The following is a 12,767-nucleotide window of genomic DNA, read 5'->3' as shown; positions in this document are numbered from 1 at the left end:
AAGGACAAAAACCATATAATAATTTCAATTGATGCCAAAAAATTATCTGATAAAGTTCAATATCCCTTCATAATAAAAACCCTCAAAAAACTAGGTATAGAAATAGCAGACCTCAACATAATAAAAACTATATATGACAGACCCACAACTAGTATCATACAAAATGGAGGAAAACAGAAAGCCTTTCCTCTTAGATCTGGAGCATGACAAACTATGCCCACTTTCACCATTGTTATTCAACATAGTACTAGATGTCTGAGCTAAAGCAATCAGATGAGAAAGAAATAAAGGGCTTCCAAATTGGAAAGGAAAAGGAAACAGTCAAATTATCCTTGTTTGCAGGTGATACGAGCTTATATTTGGAAAAACCTAAAGATTCCACAAGAGGGCTGGGTATAGTGGCTCACACATGTAATCCTAGCACTTTGGGAGGCTGAGCCACGTGGATCCCTTGAGTCCAGGAATTCAGGACCAGCCTCAGCAACATGGCAAAATCCCATCTCTACAAAAAATACAAAAATTAGCCAGGCGTGGTGGCATGTGCCTGTAGCCCCAGCTACTCAGGAAGTTGAGGCAGAAGGATCACTTGAGCCTGGGAGGCAGAGGCTGCAGTGGGCCAAGATCTTGCCACTGCACTCCAGCCTGGGCAACAGAGCGAGACCTTATCTCAAAAAAAAAAAAAAAAAAAGAGAAAGATACTTCCACACCCCACCCCAGCCTCCCCAGTAGCTGGGACTATAGGCAAATGACACCATGCCCAATTTAAAAAAAAAAAAAAAGGAAAACTATTAGAACTGATAAACGAATTCAGCAAAGTTGCAGGACACAAAATCAACATAACAAAAATCAGTAGCATTTCTATATGCCAGCAGTAAACAACATAAAAAACAAATTTTAAAAAGTAATCCCATTTACAACAGCCACAAATAAAATCAAATACCTAGGAATGAACCAAAGAAGTGAAAGATGGCCAGGCATAGTGGCGCATGCCTGTAATCCCAGCACTTTGGGAAGCCAAGGCAGGAGGATGATGAGGTCAAGAAATCGAGACCATCCTGGCCAACATGGTGAAACCCCGTCTCTACAAAAAATACAAAAATTAGTGGGGTGTGGTGGCATGCACCTGTAGTACCAGCTACTCGGGAGGCTGAGGCAGGGAAATCACTTGAACCCGGGAGGCAGAGGTTGCAGTGAGTTGAGATCGTGCCACTGCACTCCAGCCTGGCAACAGAGCAAGACTCCATCTCAGAAAAAAAAAAAAAAATGGAAAGACCTTTACACCAGAAACTACAAAACATTGGTGAAAGAAACACAAAAATGAAAAGCTATTCCATATTCATGGAATGGAAGAATCAATATTGTTAAAATGCTCATACTATCCAAAGCAATCTACAGATTCAATGCAATCCCCACAAAAATCACAATGCCATTCTTCACAGAAATAGAAAAAGCAATCCTAAAACTTACATGGAGTCAGAAAAGATCCAAAATAGCCAAAGCTCTCCTGAGTAAAAATAACAAGACTAGAGAAATCACAATACCTGACTTCACACAAAGCTACAGACAAAAACAGCATGGTACTGGCACAAAAACACATAGACCAATGGAACACAACAGAGAACCCAGAAACAAATCCACATACCTACAGTGAACACATTTTTGACAAAGGTGCCAAGAACATACATTGGGGAAAAGACCATCTCTTCATTAAATGGTGCTGGAAAAACTGGATATCCATATGCAAAAGAATAAGACTAGACCCCTATCTCACCTTATAGAAAAATAAAATAAAAATAAAGACTTAAATCTAAGACCTCAAATTATGAAAGTACTGTAAGAAAACATTGGGGAAACTCTCCAGGACATTGGTCTGAGCAAAAATTTCTTGAGTCATACTTCACAAGCACAGACAACCAAAGCAAAAATGAACAAATGGGATCACATCAAGTTAACAAGCTTCTGTGCAGCAAAGGAAACAGCTGGCAAAGTGAAGAGACAACCCACAGAATGGGAGAAAATATTTGCAAACTACTCATCTAACAAGGGATTAATAATCAGAATATATAAGAAGCTCAAACAACTCCACAGGGAAAAAGTCTAATAAATCCGATTAAAAGATGGGAAAAGATTTGAATAAACATTTCTTAAAAGAAGACAATGGCAAACAGGCATATGAAAAAGTGCTCCACATCATTGATCATCAGAGAAATGCAAATCAAAACTACAATGAAGTATCATCTCACCCCAGTTAAAATGGCTTTTATCCAGAGAGGGAATAACAAATACTGCTGAGGATGCAGAGAAAAGGGAACCCTCAATACTCTATTGGTGGGAATGTAAATTAGCACAACCACTATGGAGATCAGTTTGGAGGTTCCTCAAAACACTAAACAAAGAGCTACTACATGATCCAGCAATCTCACTGCCGGGTATATATCCAAAAGAAAGAAAATCAGTACATCGAAGATACATCAGCACTCTCATGTTTGTTGCAGCACTGTTCGCAATAACCAAGATTTTGAAGCAACCTAAGTGTCCATCAACAGATGAATGGATAAAGAAAATGTGTTATTTATACACAATGGAGTACTATTCTGCCATTAAAAAAAATGGAACTTGAAACAACGTGGATGGAACTGGAGGTCATTGGGTTAAGTGAAATGAGCCAGGCACAGAAAGACAAGCATCACATACTCTCACTTATTTGTAGGATCTGAAAGTCAAAATAATTAAACTCACAGAGAATAGAAGAATGGTTACCAGAGGCTGGGAAGGGTAGTGGGGGATGGGGGAAGGTGGGGATGGTACGAAAAAAAAAAAAATAGAAAGAATAAAAAAGGCAGGGCATCATGGCTCATGCCTGTAATCCCAGCATTTTGAGGCCGAGGTCGGCGGATCACTTGAGGTCAAGAGTTTGAGACCAGCCTGGCCAACATGGTGAAATCCCGTCTCTACTAAAAATACAAAAATCAGCCAGGGCCAGGCATGGTGGCTCACGCCTGTAATCCCAGCACTTTGGGAGGCCAAGGCAGGTGGATCACCTGAGGTCAGGAGTTCGAGACCAGCCTAGCCAACATAGTGAAACCCTGTCTCTACTAAAAATACAAAAATCAGCCAGGTGTGGTGGCACACACCTGTTATCCCAGCTACTTGGGAGACAGAGGCAGAAGAATTGCTTGAACTCAGAAGGCGGAGATTGCAAAAAAAATTAGCCAGGCATGGTGGTGTGCACCTGTAATCCCAGCTACTCGGGAGGCTGAGGCAGGAGAATTGCTTAAACCTGGGAGGCGGAGGTTGCAGTGAGCTGAGACCATGCCACTGCCCTCCAGCCTGGGCAACAGAGCAAGACTTCATCTCAAAAAACAAACAAACAAAAACAAAAACAAAAAAGAATGAATGAAAAAGGCCTAGTATTTGATAGCACAACAGAATTATTATAGTTTAATAATAAAATAATTGTACATTTAAAGTAACTAATAGAGTATAATGGATTGCTTGTAATACAAAGGATACATGCTTGAGAGGATGGTATATCCAATTTTCCATGATGTGACTATTACCAAATAATCTCATACCTGTACCAAAATATCTCACATACCTCATAAAGGCATACACCTACTATGGGCTGGGTGCAGTGGCTCAAGCCTATAATCCCAGCACTTTGGGAGGCTGAGGCAGGTGGATCACTTGAGGTCAGAAGTTCAAGACCAGCCTGGCCAACATGGTGAAACCCCATCTCAACTAAAAATACAAAAATTAGCCGGGTGTGGTGGCGAGTACCCATAATCCCAGTTACTTGGGAGGCTGAGGCAGGAGAACAGCTTGAACCCAGGAAATGGAGGTTGCAGTGAGCCAAGATTACACCACTGCACTCCAGCCTGGGCAAAAGAGTGAGACTCTGCCTCAAGAAAAAAACAAAACAAAACAAAACAAAACAAAAAGATATACACCCACTATGTACCCACAGAAATTTTTAAACTATTTCTTAAAAACTCTTAATAAGCTGTAAATATGCAATTATATCATAAACGGGTAGTATTTATTGCCATAGGAAGATGTTTTTTAATATACATAACTGTCACAGTGTATGTATATTTACACACACATACATGTAAACATATGTATTGTCAAGAACAAATGAAAAAGGACAAGTTTTAAGCTCTGCATATTTTTCTTTAAAAAATGGAGAGTTCTTAGAAAATTTTCTCAAGAGGGTAAAATTTTATTTCATATAAACATTCCTTTTAAAAGTCATTCCACAGGCTGGGCATGGTGGCTCATGCCTGTAATCTCAGCACTTTGAGAGGCCAAGTCGGGAGGATCATTCGAGCCCAGGAGTTCAAGATCAGCCTGGGAAACATAGGGAAACCACATCTCTACAAAAAACAAACAAACAAAAGCAGACACCTAGCCCAGTGTGGTGGCACACACCTGTGGTACCAGCTACTTGGAAGGGTGAGGTAGGAGGACTGCTTGAACCCTGTATGTCAAGGTTGCAGTGAGCTGGACAGCGCCACTGCACCCCAGCCTGGGTGACGGAGCGAGACTCCTCTCTCTCTTTCTCTCTCTCTCTCTCTTTCTCTCCCTCCCTCCCTCCCCATCTACCTCCCTCCCTCCCCCTCTACCTCCCTCCCTCCCTCAAGGTCATTCTATAAAGTTACGAGATTTTTTAAATTTTAGGAAAATAGATACAGTAGTATACCCAGCACACTGGCTCACATTTGTAAATTCCAGCACTTTAGGAGGCCAAGGTGGGTGGATTGAGTCCAGGAGTTTGAGACCAGCCTGGGCAACATGGTGAAACTCTGTCTGTACAAAAAAATAGAAAAATGAGCCTGGAGTGGTGGCACATGCCTGTAGTTTCAGCTACTCGGGACGATGAAGTGGGAGGCTCACCTGAACCCAGGGAGGTTAAGACTATAGTGAGTCACAATAGTGCCACTGCACTCCAGCCTGGGTGCAGAGTGAGACACTGTCTCAAAAAAAAAAAAAGGAATAGTAAAAAATTTTTAAATAATAAAAAACACAAATTAGATTATGTGTCTCAATTTTTTAAAAAAGTATGGCATTATGGGATCTTTTCCATATTTCCTTGTTTAGAGAAAACTTGGTAACTATGATAGACTTCAAATGCCACATATACTTATGGAAATAAAATATGGTCATTAGGAAACATTTATTCTCTTTAGAAAAGATTCATCATAACATCATTATAGTAAGGAAAGTATTTGCATAAGCTCTTTGGGTAATTAAAGACTACAGGTTTCAATTTGGTTATATTTAAAATTTTTATTTAGGAATGTCATAAAAGGTAAAATAATGCTGGCCAGGCTATTTAGATTTCAAGATTCAAAATCAGATTTTTTTCTTCCGTATAATAAATACCTCTAATGAGTAAAAGGATGAAAATGTAGGAAATGGGTTTAATGTTAAATATTTTCAGTCTTTCCTAATTGCCAAGTTGCTGAGGAAGGTGGATAAAAACATTGGTGTATGTTAAGAGTTGATAGCCATGATTGTGGGAAGTGGTAAAAATGGAAAAATCAGATAATTTTTAAAAACATACTCGATGTTTATAGCAGCTTCATTCATAAATAAGCTAAAAACTTCAGCTTTATTTGGGATAGCCAAACACTGGAAGAAATCTAAATATCCATCATCGGGAGAATGGATAAACAAATTGTGCCATATCTGTACAATGAAATACTACTCAGCAATAAAAAGGGTAGTCTATTCATACACATAGCAAAATAGATGAATCTCAAAATAAGTATGCAGAGTAAAGGAAGCCAGACCAAAAAAATGAGTACATACTATGTGATTCCATTTATATAAAACTCTAGAAAACGCAAACGAATCTACAGCAACAGAAAGCTAATCAGTAGCTGCTTGTGAGAGGGACAGCAGGTTTGGTAGTGACAGATGAAAAAAATGGCAAGGCCGGGCATGGTGGCTCATGCCTGTAATTCCATCACTTTGGGAGGCCGAGGCGGGCGGATCACCTGAGGTCAGGAGTTCAAGACCAGCCTGACCAACATGGTGAAACCCTCTCTCTAATAAAAAGACAAAATTAGCCGGGTGTGGTAGCACATGCCTGTAATCCCAGCTACTTGGGAGGCTGAGGCAGGGGAATCACTTGAACTCAGGAGGCAAAGGTTGCACTGAGCCAAGATTGCACCATTGCACTCCAGTCTGAGCAACAGAGTGAAGAGAAGAGAAGAGAAGAGAAGAGAAGAGAAGAGAAGAGAAGAGTGAGGAGAGAGAGGAGAGAGAGGAGAGGGGAGAGAGAAGAGAAAAAGGAAGGGAAGGGAAGGGGAAGGGAAGAAGAGAGAGAGGAAAAAAAGGGCAAGAGGAAACTTTTGGGGGTGATAGAAATGTTCACTCTATTAGTTGTGGCAATGGTCTCATGAAGGTATACATATGTCAGTATTTTAAAAACTATATCCTTTAACTATGTGCAGCCTATAATACATCAACTATATTTCAATAAACCCTTTAAAATTTTGGGAAATAAGCCATACATATCATCAGTGATTATTAAAGAGCACAATGTTATAGAATTAAAACTAACATATTACACGAATGAAAGTTCATCTATGTGAAGGTAACGTTTTGGTCCTTTTTGTAGAATAACATCTTTTTTATGGATGTATAAGGCTCTGAGATGTAGTTTAACAAGTATGCACCTTTTAATATGTTAATCAAAATGAGAAATGTAAAGGCCCACTTGTAATATTCTTCATTAAAAGATTTCCACTCATCAACAAAGTTAAAATAGAATACCAATGCCTTTAAGTCTTAGAGACTTAATTTTTTAAAGGACGAACTTTTTAAAAAATCAGCCTGTACAAGGATATATAATCCAAAACTTTATGCTCTGAGAAGTGTATTCTAAACAGAATTCTAAACAGAAATCATTTGGCTTAAAAACCTTTAGGTTTTTATAGAACACAAGTGAAAAGGGACCATACTCATTAAATTGAAAAGTTTTTTGTAATTCAAATATCATGCTAATTATCAATGCAATAGATCCGTCTCTTGAAATGTTATTTAGCCACCAAAATGTTTAATATTAGCTGTTTAATATTATTTTTCTTAGACATAAAGATTTCATAATACATTTATATCAACATTTGTCATTACTAAATACTATTTTAAAATTCAGGAGTTCTTGACTATGATTTCTTCATCATCTCTCTAAACAGAGTGAAATGAGCACTTGGTCATGTAAAACAGAATACTAGAATTACAGAACATTCATTTTGTAAAAAATGGTGTAAGTACCTCTAAATTCTCAACAGTGAATAGCTATAATACCTACAGATGAAACACAAGCAAAGAGGATTTTTAAAGTAATTACAAGTACCTAAATAAATATTTTGGAAATGTACATGGATATGAAGATCTTTTCCTTAAAAATCCAAGTGTCAAATCAAGAAGCTGAATAATGCTTACTTATACATACACATATCGATTTAGAGTAAGAAAAACTTTTAAAGCATGTCATTAAAGGAGGTTTCCTATAAATTATCACACAATAATTTTATGGTTTCATGGAACCAATTTGATTTATCCTTCTAGGAGATTCTTATTGTATTACAGACTAAAAGAAAAGAGAACCTATAGACTATTTAAGCAGCTGTTGCTGAAATAGCTTCTTTTAAAAGAACTAAAGTTCAAACAACATTTTACTAAATCTGTAGGTAGTACAGCTCATTAAATGTTCCCATGTGATACTATATTATAGATTGATACTCAGTTCAATACACATCGATGAATTCTACTATGTCTTCACTGAAACGAGTGCTGAAGACAACAGATAAAAAGAGGAACCAAGATTTACAGAACACCTACTAGAAGCCACACAATTTGCTAGGCACTGTACACAAATCATAATAAGTAAGACCCAAGTCTAAACACAAAATTCACTTATGTTCCATATATCACTTATATACATCACCTAAAAGTAATTTTATATAACATTTTGAATAATTTTGTGCATGAAACAAAGACTGTGTACATTTAACGATCAGAAAGCGAAGGTATCACTATCTCTGCCACCCGTGAGGACAATCTGTGGTTGTTAAGCATCACCATCATTCCTATCTTTATATGCTACCAATAAGCAATCATTTTCTTTTTAAAAAAATTTTACATCTTTTAAATAAAACTTACCCTTGTGCAGAGGCCATGCTAATCTTCTCTGTATCATTTCAATTTTAATATATGTGCTTCCAAAGCAAGCACAGCAATCATTTTCTTATACTTGTTCACATATAAGTACTCAACAGGAAAAAACATGACATCATTAATATAATGAAAAAATAATGTGTTCATGGTAAGTAAGCAGCATGGTAGCATCATCAGAACACCTATACTGGTTGCAAACAACATTAACAATGGCAGGCTTTCAGTCTCTACCTACAATGTTGAGCCTTGTCCTGTACACTGTATTTTTATTATTATTATTTTTTAGGTGAGAAAAGACATCAGAAGCAGTTGAGGGACCAAGAAGTGCATCCTCTAGAAATGCATTCTGTTGGATGGCTTTTTAAAATGTTTCATCCAAAAAATTCCAGAAGATAACATAAAAAAAAAACCCTTGTAGACATTGGCTTAGACAAAGACTTCATGACCAAGAAACCAAAAGCAAATGCAATAAAAACAAAGATAAATAGGTGGAACTTAACTAAAGAGCTTCTGCACAGCAAAAGGAACAGTCAGCAGAATAAACAGACAACCCACCGAGTGGGAGAAAATCTTCACAATTTACACATCTGACAAAGGACTGATATCCAGAATCTACAAGGAACTCAAACAAGTTGGCAAGAAAAAAATAAATAATCCCATCAAAAAATGGGCTAAGTACATGAATAGACAATTCTCAAAAGGAGATACACAAATGGCCAACAAACATATGAAAAAATGCTCAACGTCACTAATGATCAGGGAAATGCAAATCAAAATCACAATGCAATACCACCTTACTCCCGCAAGAATGGCCATAATCAAAAAATCAAAGAATAATAGATGTTGGTGTGGATACAGTGAAAAAGGAACATTTCTACACAGTTGGTGGGAATGTAAACTAGTACAACCACTATGGAAAACAGTGTGAAGATTCCTTAAAGAATTAACAGTAGAAATTCCACTTGATCCAGCAATCCCACTCTTGGGTATCCAACCAGAGGAAAAGAGATCGTTATACAAAAAAGATACCTGCACACGCATGTTTATAGCAGCACAATTCACAATTGCAAAAATACGGAACCAGCCCAACCCAAATGCCCATCAATCAACAAATGGATTAAAAAAATTGTGGTGTGTGTATACGACGGAATACTACTCAGCCATAAAAAGGAACAAATGACTTTTGCAGCAACCTGGATGGAACTAAAGATTATTATTCCAAGTGAAGTAACTCAGGAATGGAAAACCAAACATTGTATGTTCTCACTCATAAGTAGGAGTTAAGCTATGAGGATGCAAAGGCATAAGAATGATACAATGAACTTTGGGGACCTGGGGGAAAGGGTGGGAGGGGGGTGAGGGAAAAAAGACTGCAAATTGGGTTCAGTGTATACTGCTTGGGTGATGGGTGCACCAAAATCTTACAAATCACCATTACAGAACTTACTCACGTAGCCAAATACCACCTGTTCCACAAAAACCTATGGAAATAAAAAACTTTTTAAAGAAGTTTCCTCCAGAGTCATCTGCCTAATTAACAATAATTTTTGTCTTCGAAGGCTCTCTTTGATTTTATAAAGTGACATGATTTCTTGCTTTGTTAGGAATACACACTGCTCTAGTCCTTCAATAGGCCCATCACAGCGTTTTGACTGCAACCTGTCACATGAGGTCAGGTATGGAATTTTCCACTTGTGGTGTTATGTCAGCCCTTAAAATGTTTCAGATTTTGGAGCATTTCAGATTTCAGATTTTCAGATTAGGGATGCTCAACTTGTAATGCGTTCGTTGACACACAAACTAAAACATCAAAAAGAAAAGTCAGGGTGATCTATTGTTGATGTTAACTGACTGCATGCATCCCTGGTGAATATTTTCAATGGAAACTGCTTTAGAGATGGCAGAAAGATGAAATTCTTTCCATCAGTCCTACAAATACATAGTCCTATAAATTCAATTTTGTATTCAAATAATAATTGTCAACCCTCCACTTTAGATATCCTACTTTTTTTTTTTTTTTTTTTTTGAGACAGGGTGTCACTCTGTCACCCAGGCTGGAGTGCAATGGCTCACTGCAGCCTCGACTTCCTGAGCTCAGATGATTCTCCCACCTCAGCCTCCCTACTAGCTGGTATTACAGGTACACGCCACCACACTGGGCTAGTTGTTTGTAGAGACAGGGTTTTGCCATGTTGCCCAGGCTGGTCTTGAACTCCTGGGCTGAAGTGATCCACCCACCTTGGCCCCTCAAAGTGCTGGAATTACAGGCATGAGGCACTGTTCCTGGCCCCTGGTTTTAAATAGTACAATGCCCTATAACAGGTAATGGGAATCTAAGGAAATGATAGGCTCCAGAAGGTCTTTTTTTTTTTTTTTTTTTTAGAACCATGTAAGTGCTAAAGTGTGTGTGTGTTGAGAGATGTTGCCATGTTGCCCAGGCTAGTCTCAAACTCCTGATCTTAAGCAATCCTCCCGCCTTGGCCTCCCAAGGTGTTGAGATTATAGGCATAAGCCACTGCACCTGACCCTAATTTTCTCTTTATAAAATGCTCCATAAAATTTGAATACAAAAACACTACCATCCATATACTTACATATTTATTTTCAGTAAGGTCAAACACCAATGATGTAGTTTTTCGCACCAGAGATTCTTTATATAATAGAATTCAATGGACTTAAATATCATGACTACAGTCTTCAACAAGAGAACAAAACTTAGACGTTTCTGGGAATCCTTTGTGTGTGAACAAGACCCAAAACCCATGTACAAACTAATGGCAGTGACCAGAATCCTCCTGTCAACTTTTAAAACTATCTATTTCATTATGAAGTGTGAATGACTGAGGCTTAGCCAACAATAGCTTCCACTTTGCCTCTAGATTGTCTTTGGAGTCTAAAGGCCTTACTACCAGATGGGGTGTTAGTGTGAGTGGATGGAATTATTTAACTAATTTCTTTAAAGAGTTCATTTAAGTTCATTGTGGTCTTTTGCTTTTCTTAAACTAAAATTTAAAAAAAAATTTTTAGCTGCTAGACAATGTGAGATATTGTGGTTTTTGAACTACAGAAAAATTGTGGCCAGGGGTGGTGGCTCACGCCTGTAATCCCAGCACTTTGGGAGGCCGAGGCGGGCAGATCACGAGGTCAGGAGATCAAGACCATCCTGTCTAACATGGTGAAACCCTGTCTCTACTAAAAATACAAAAATTTAGCCGGGTGTGGTGGCGGGCGCCTGTAGTCCCAGCTCCTTGGGAGGCTGAGGCAGGAGAATGGCGTGAACCCGGGAGGTGGAGGTTGCAGTGAGCCGAGATCGCGCCACTGCACTCCAGCCTGAGCGAACAGAGTGAGACTCCATCTCAAAAAAAAAAAAAAAGAAAAAGAAAAATTGTATGAATGAATTGGCACAGTCTGTAGCATCTTTCTCTGACTTCTCCTTTGTGATAATAGCACACATTTGTCAACTATAAAATTAGATAGGGCTTGCTGTCAAAAATTTTTTAATCTATGACTTGTCCCTTGATACAAGAAAGAAAAAAAATTAAAAATCATTTAATCAATTCCTTAATGTTGAAAATATTTCTTCTTTTTGATACCAGAAATGATTATAGCTGAAGCTAATGGTTGTTGAAATGATCTTAGAATCAAAATTGTCTTCCACAAGCCACCATACAATACTTGATTTAGCTACAACCTAATCCATAGAAGACAAACTTTAGCACTGTGGCCCAGGAATAAGGGACACAGGCCTAGTGCTGCCAGAAACCAACGAGGGAAAGGCTGAGGCCTGCACAAGCATCTGCTGGTGGGGCCCACAGCCCAGGTGTATGTGCAGGGCAGGCAGAGGGCACAAGTGCCTGCTTTCTCCACTCACCATGGCCTACCCACTGGCAGTCACACAGGCCTGCCTCAGCATCTGAGGCAGACCATGGTGTGGCCACTGCCTCCACCACCTTGGGAAGCCACCCTGGGAAGCTGACCTCCCCGTCTACCTCAGAATCCATCTTTGCTGTGAAACAGAGGCCCAGCTTTTTCTGAGGTTTATTTAATATGGCACTAATACATCCATGTTAGCCTTTGTATCATGACTGTTTGGATGCCTTATCTTTTTGCATACAATTGCTTTCAATCTATCTGTGTATTTTTAAAGTATATCTCTTGGTATTTTTAAAATTTGTTCTGATAATCTCTAACCTTTAATTGGAATGTTTAGTTCATTAACATTTAATATTTAGGTCCATGATTTTATTATTTGTTTTCTTTTTGTCCCTTCTTTTACTTTTTGCCTACCTTTTTTTGGATTATTTGAATACATTTTAAAATTCCTTTTTAATTTAATCTATCAGCCTTTATTTTAGTTGCTGTTCTGTGATTACAATATACATCCTTAGCTTTTCATGCTCTACTTAGAATATAATATCACTTCAAAAAAATGTAGAAATACTGCATTCGTATAGAACCATCTAAACATCCCCCTTTCTGCTACTGGTGTCACGTGTATCATACCTACATACACCATAAACTCTGTAAGACAACACTATAATTTTATGTAAAACAATCAACTATATTTTAAAGAAACT

The 12,767-nt window shown here is 38.2% G+C and overlaps 1 protein-coding gene and 1 non-coding gene across 7 annotated transcripts in view; both read right to left on the bottom strand.

Annotated features, from left to right (window-relative positions):
- Window positions 1-12,767, bottom strand: part of AFG1L (AFG1 like ATPase) — a 253,080-nt gene that overhangs the window by 141,129 nt on the left and 99,184 nt on the right. The gene's annotated exons all lie outside the window — the stretch shown is intronic.
- On the bottom strand, window positions 8,143-8,247 carry LOC114677786 (U6 spliceosomal RNA). The gene has a single exon (XR_003729232.1). It is a non-coding gene; the product is annotated as a U6 spliceosomal RNA (small nuclear RNA).

Source organism: Macaca mulatta, chromosome 4 (assembly GCF_049350105.2).
Source record: "Macaca mulatta isolate MMU2019108-1 chromosome 4, T2T-MMU8v2.0, whole genome shotgun sequence".
NCBI lineage: Eukaryota > Metazoa > Chordata > Mammalia > Primates > Cercopithecidae > Macaca > Macaca mulatta.
Note: the sequence above shows the minus strand (reverse complement) of the source record. Positions and strands in the feature narration are given on the sequence as shown.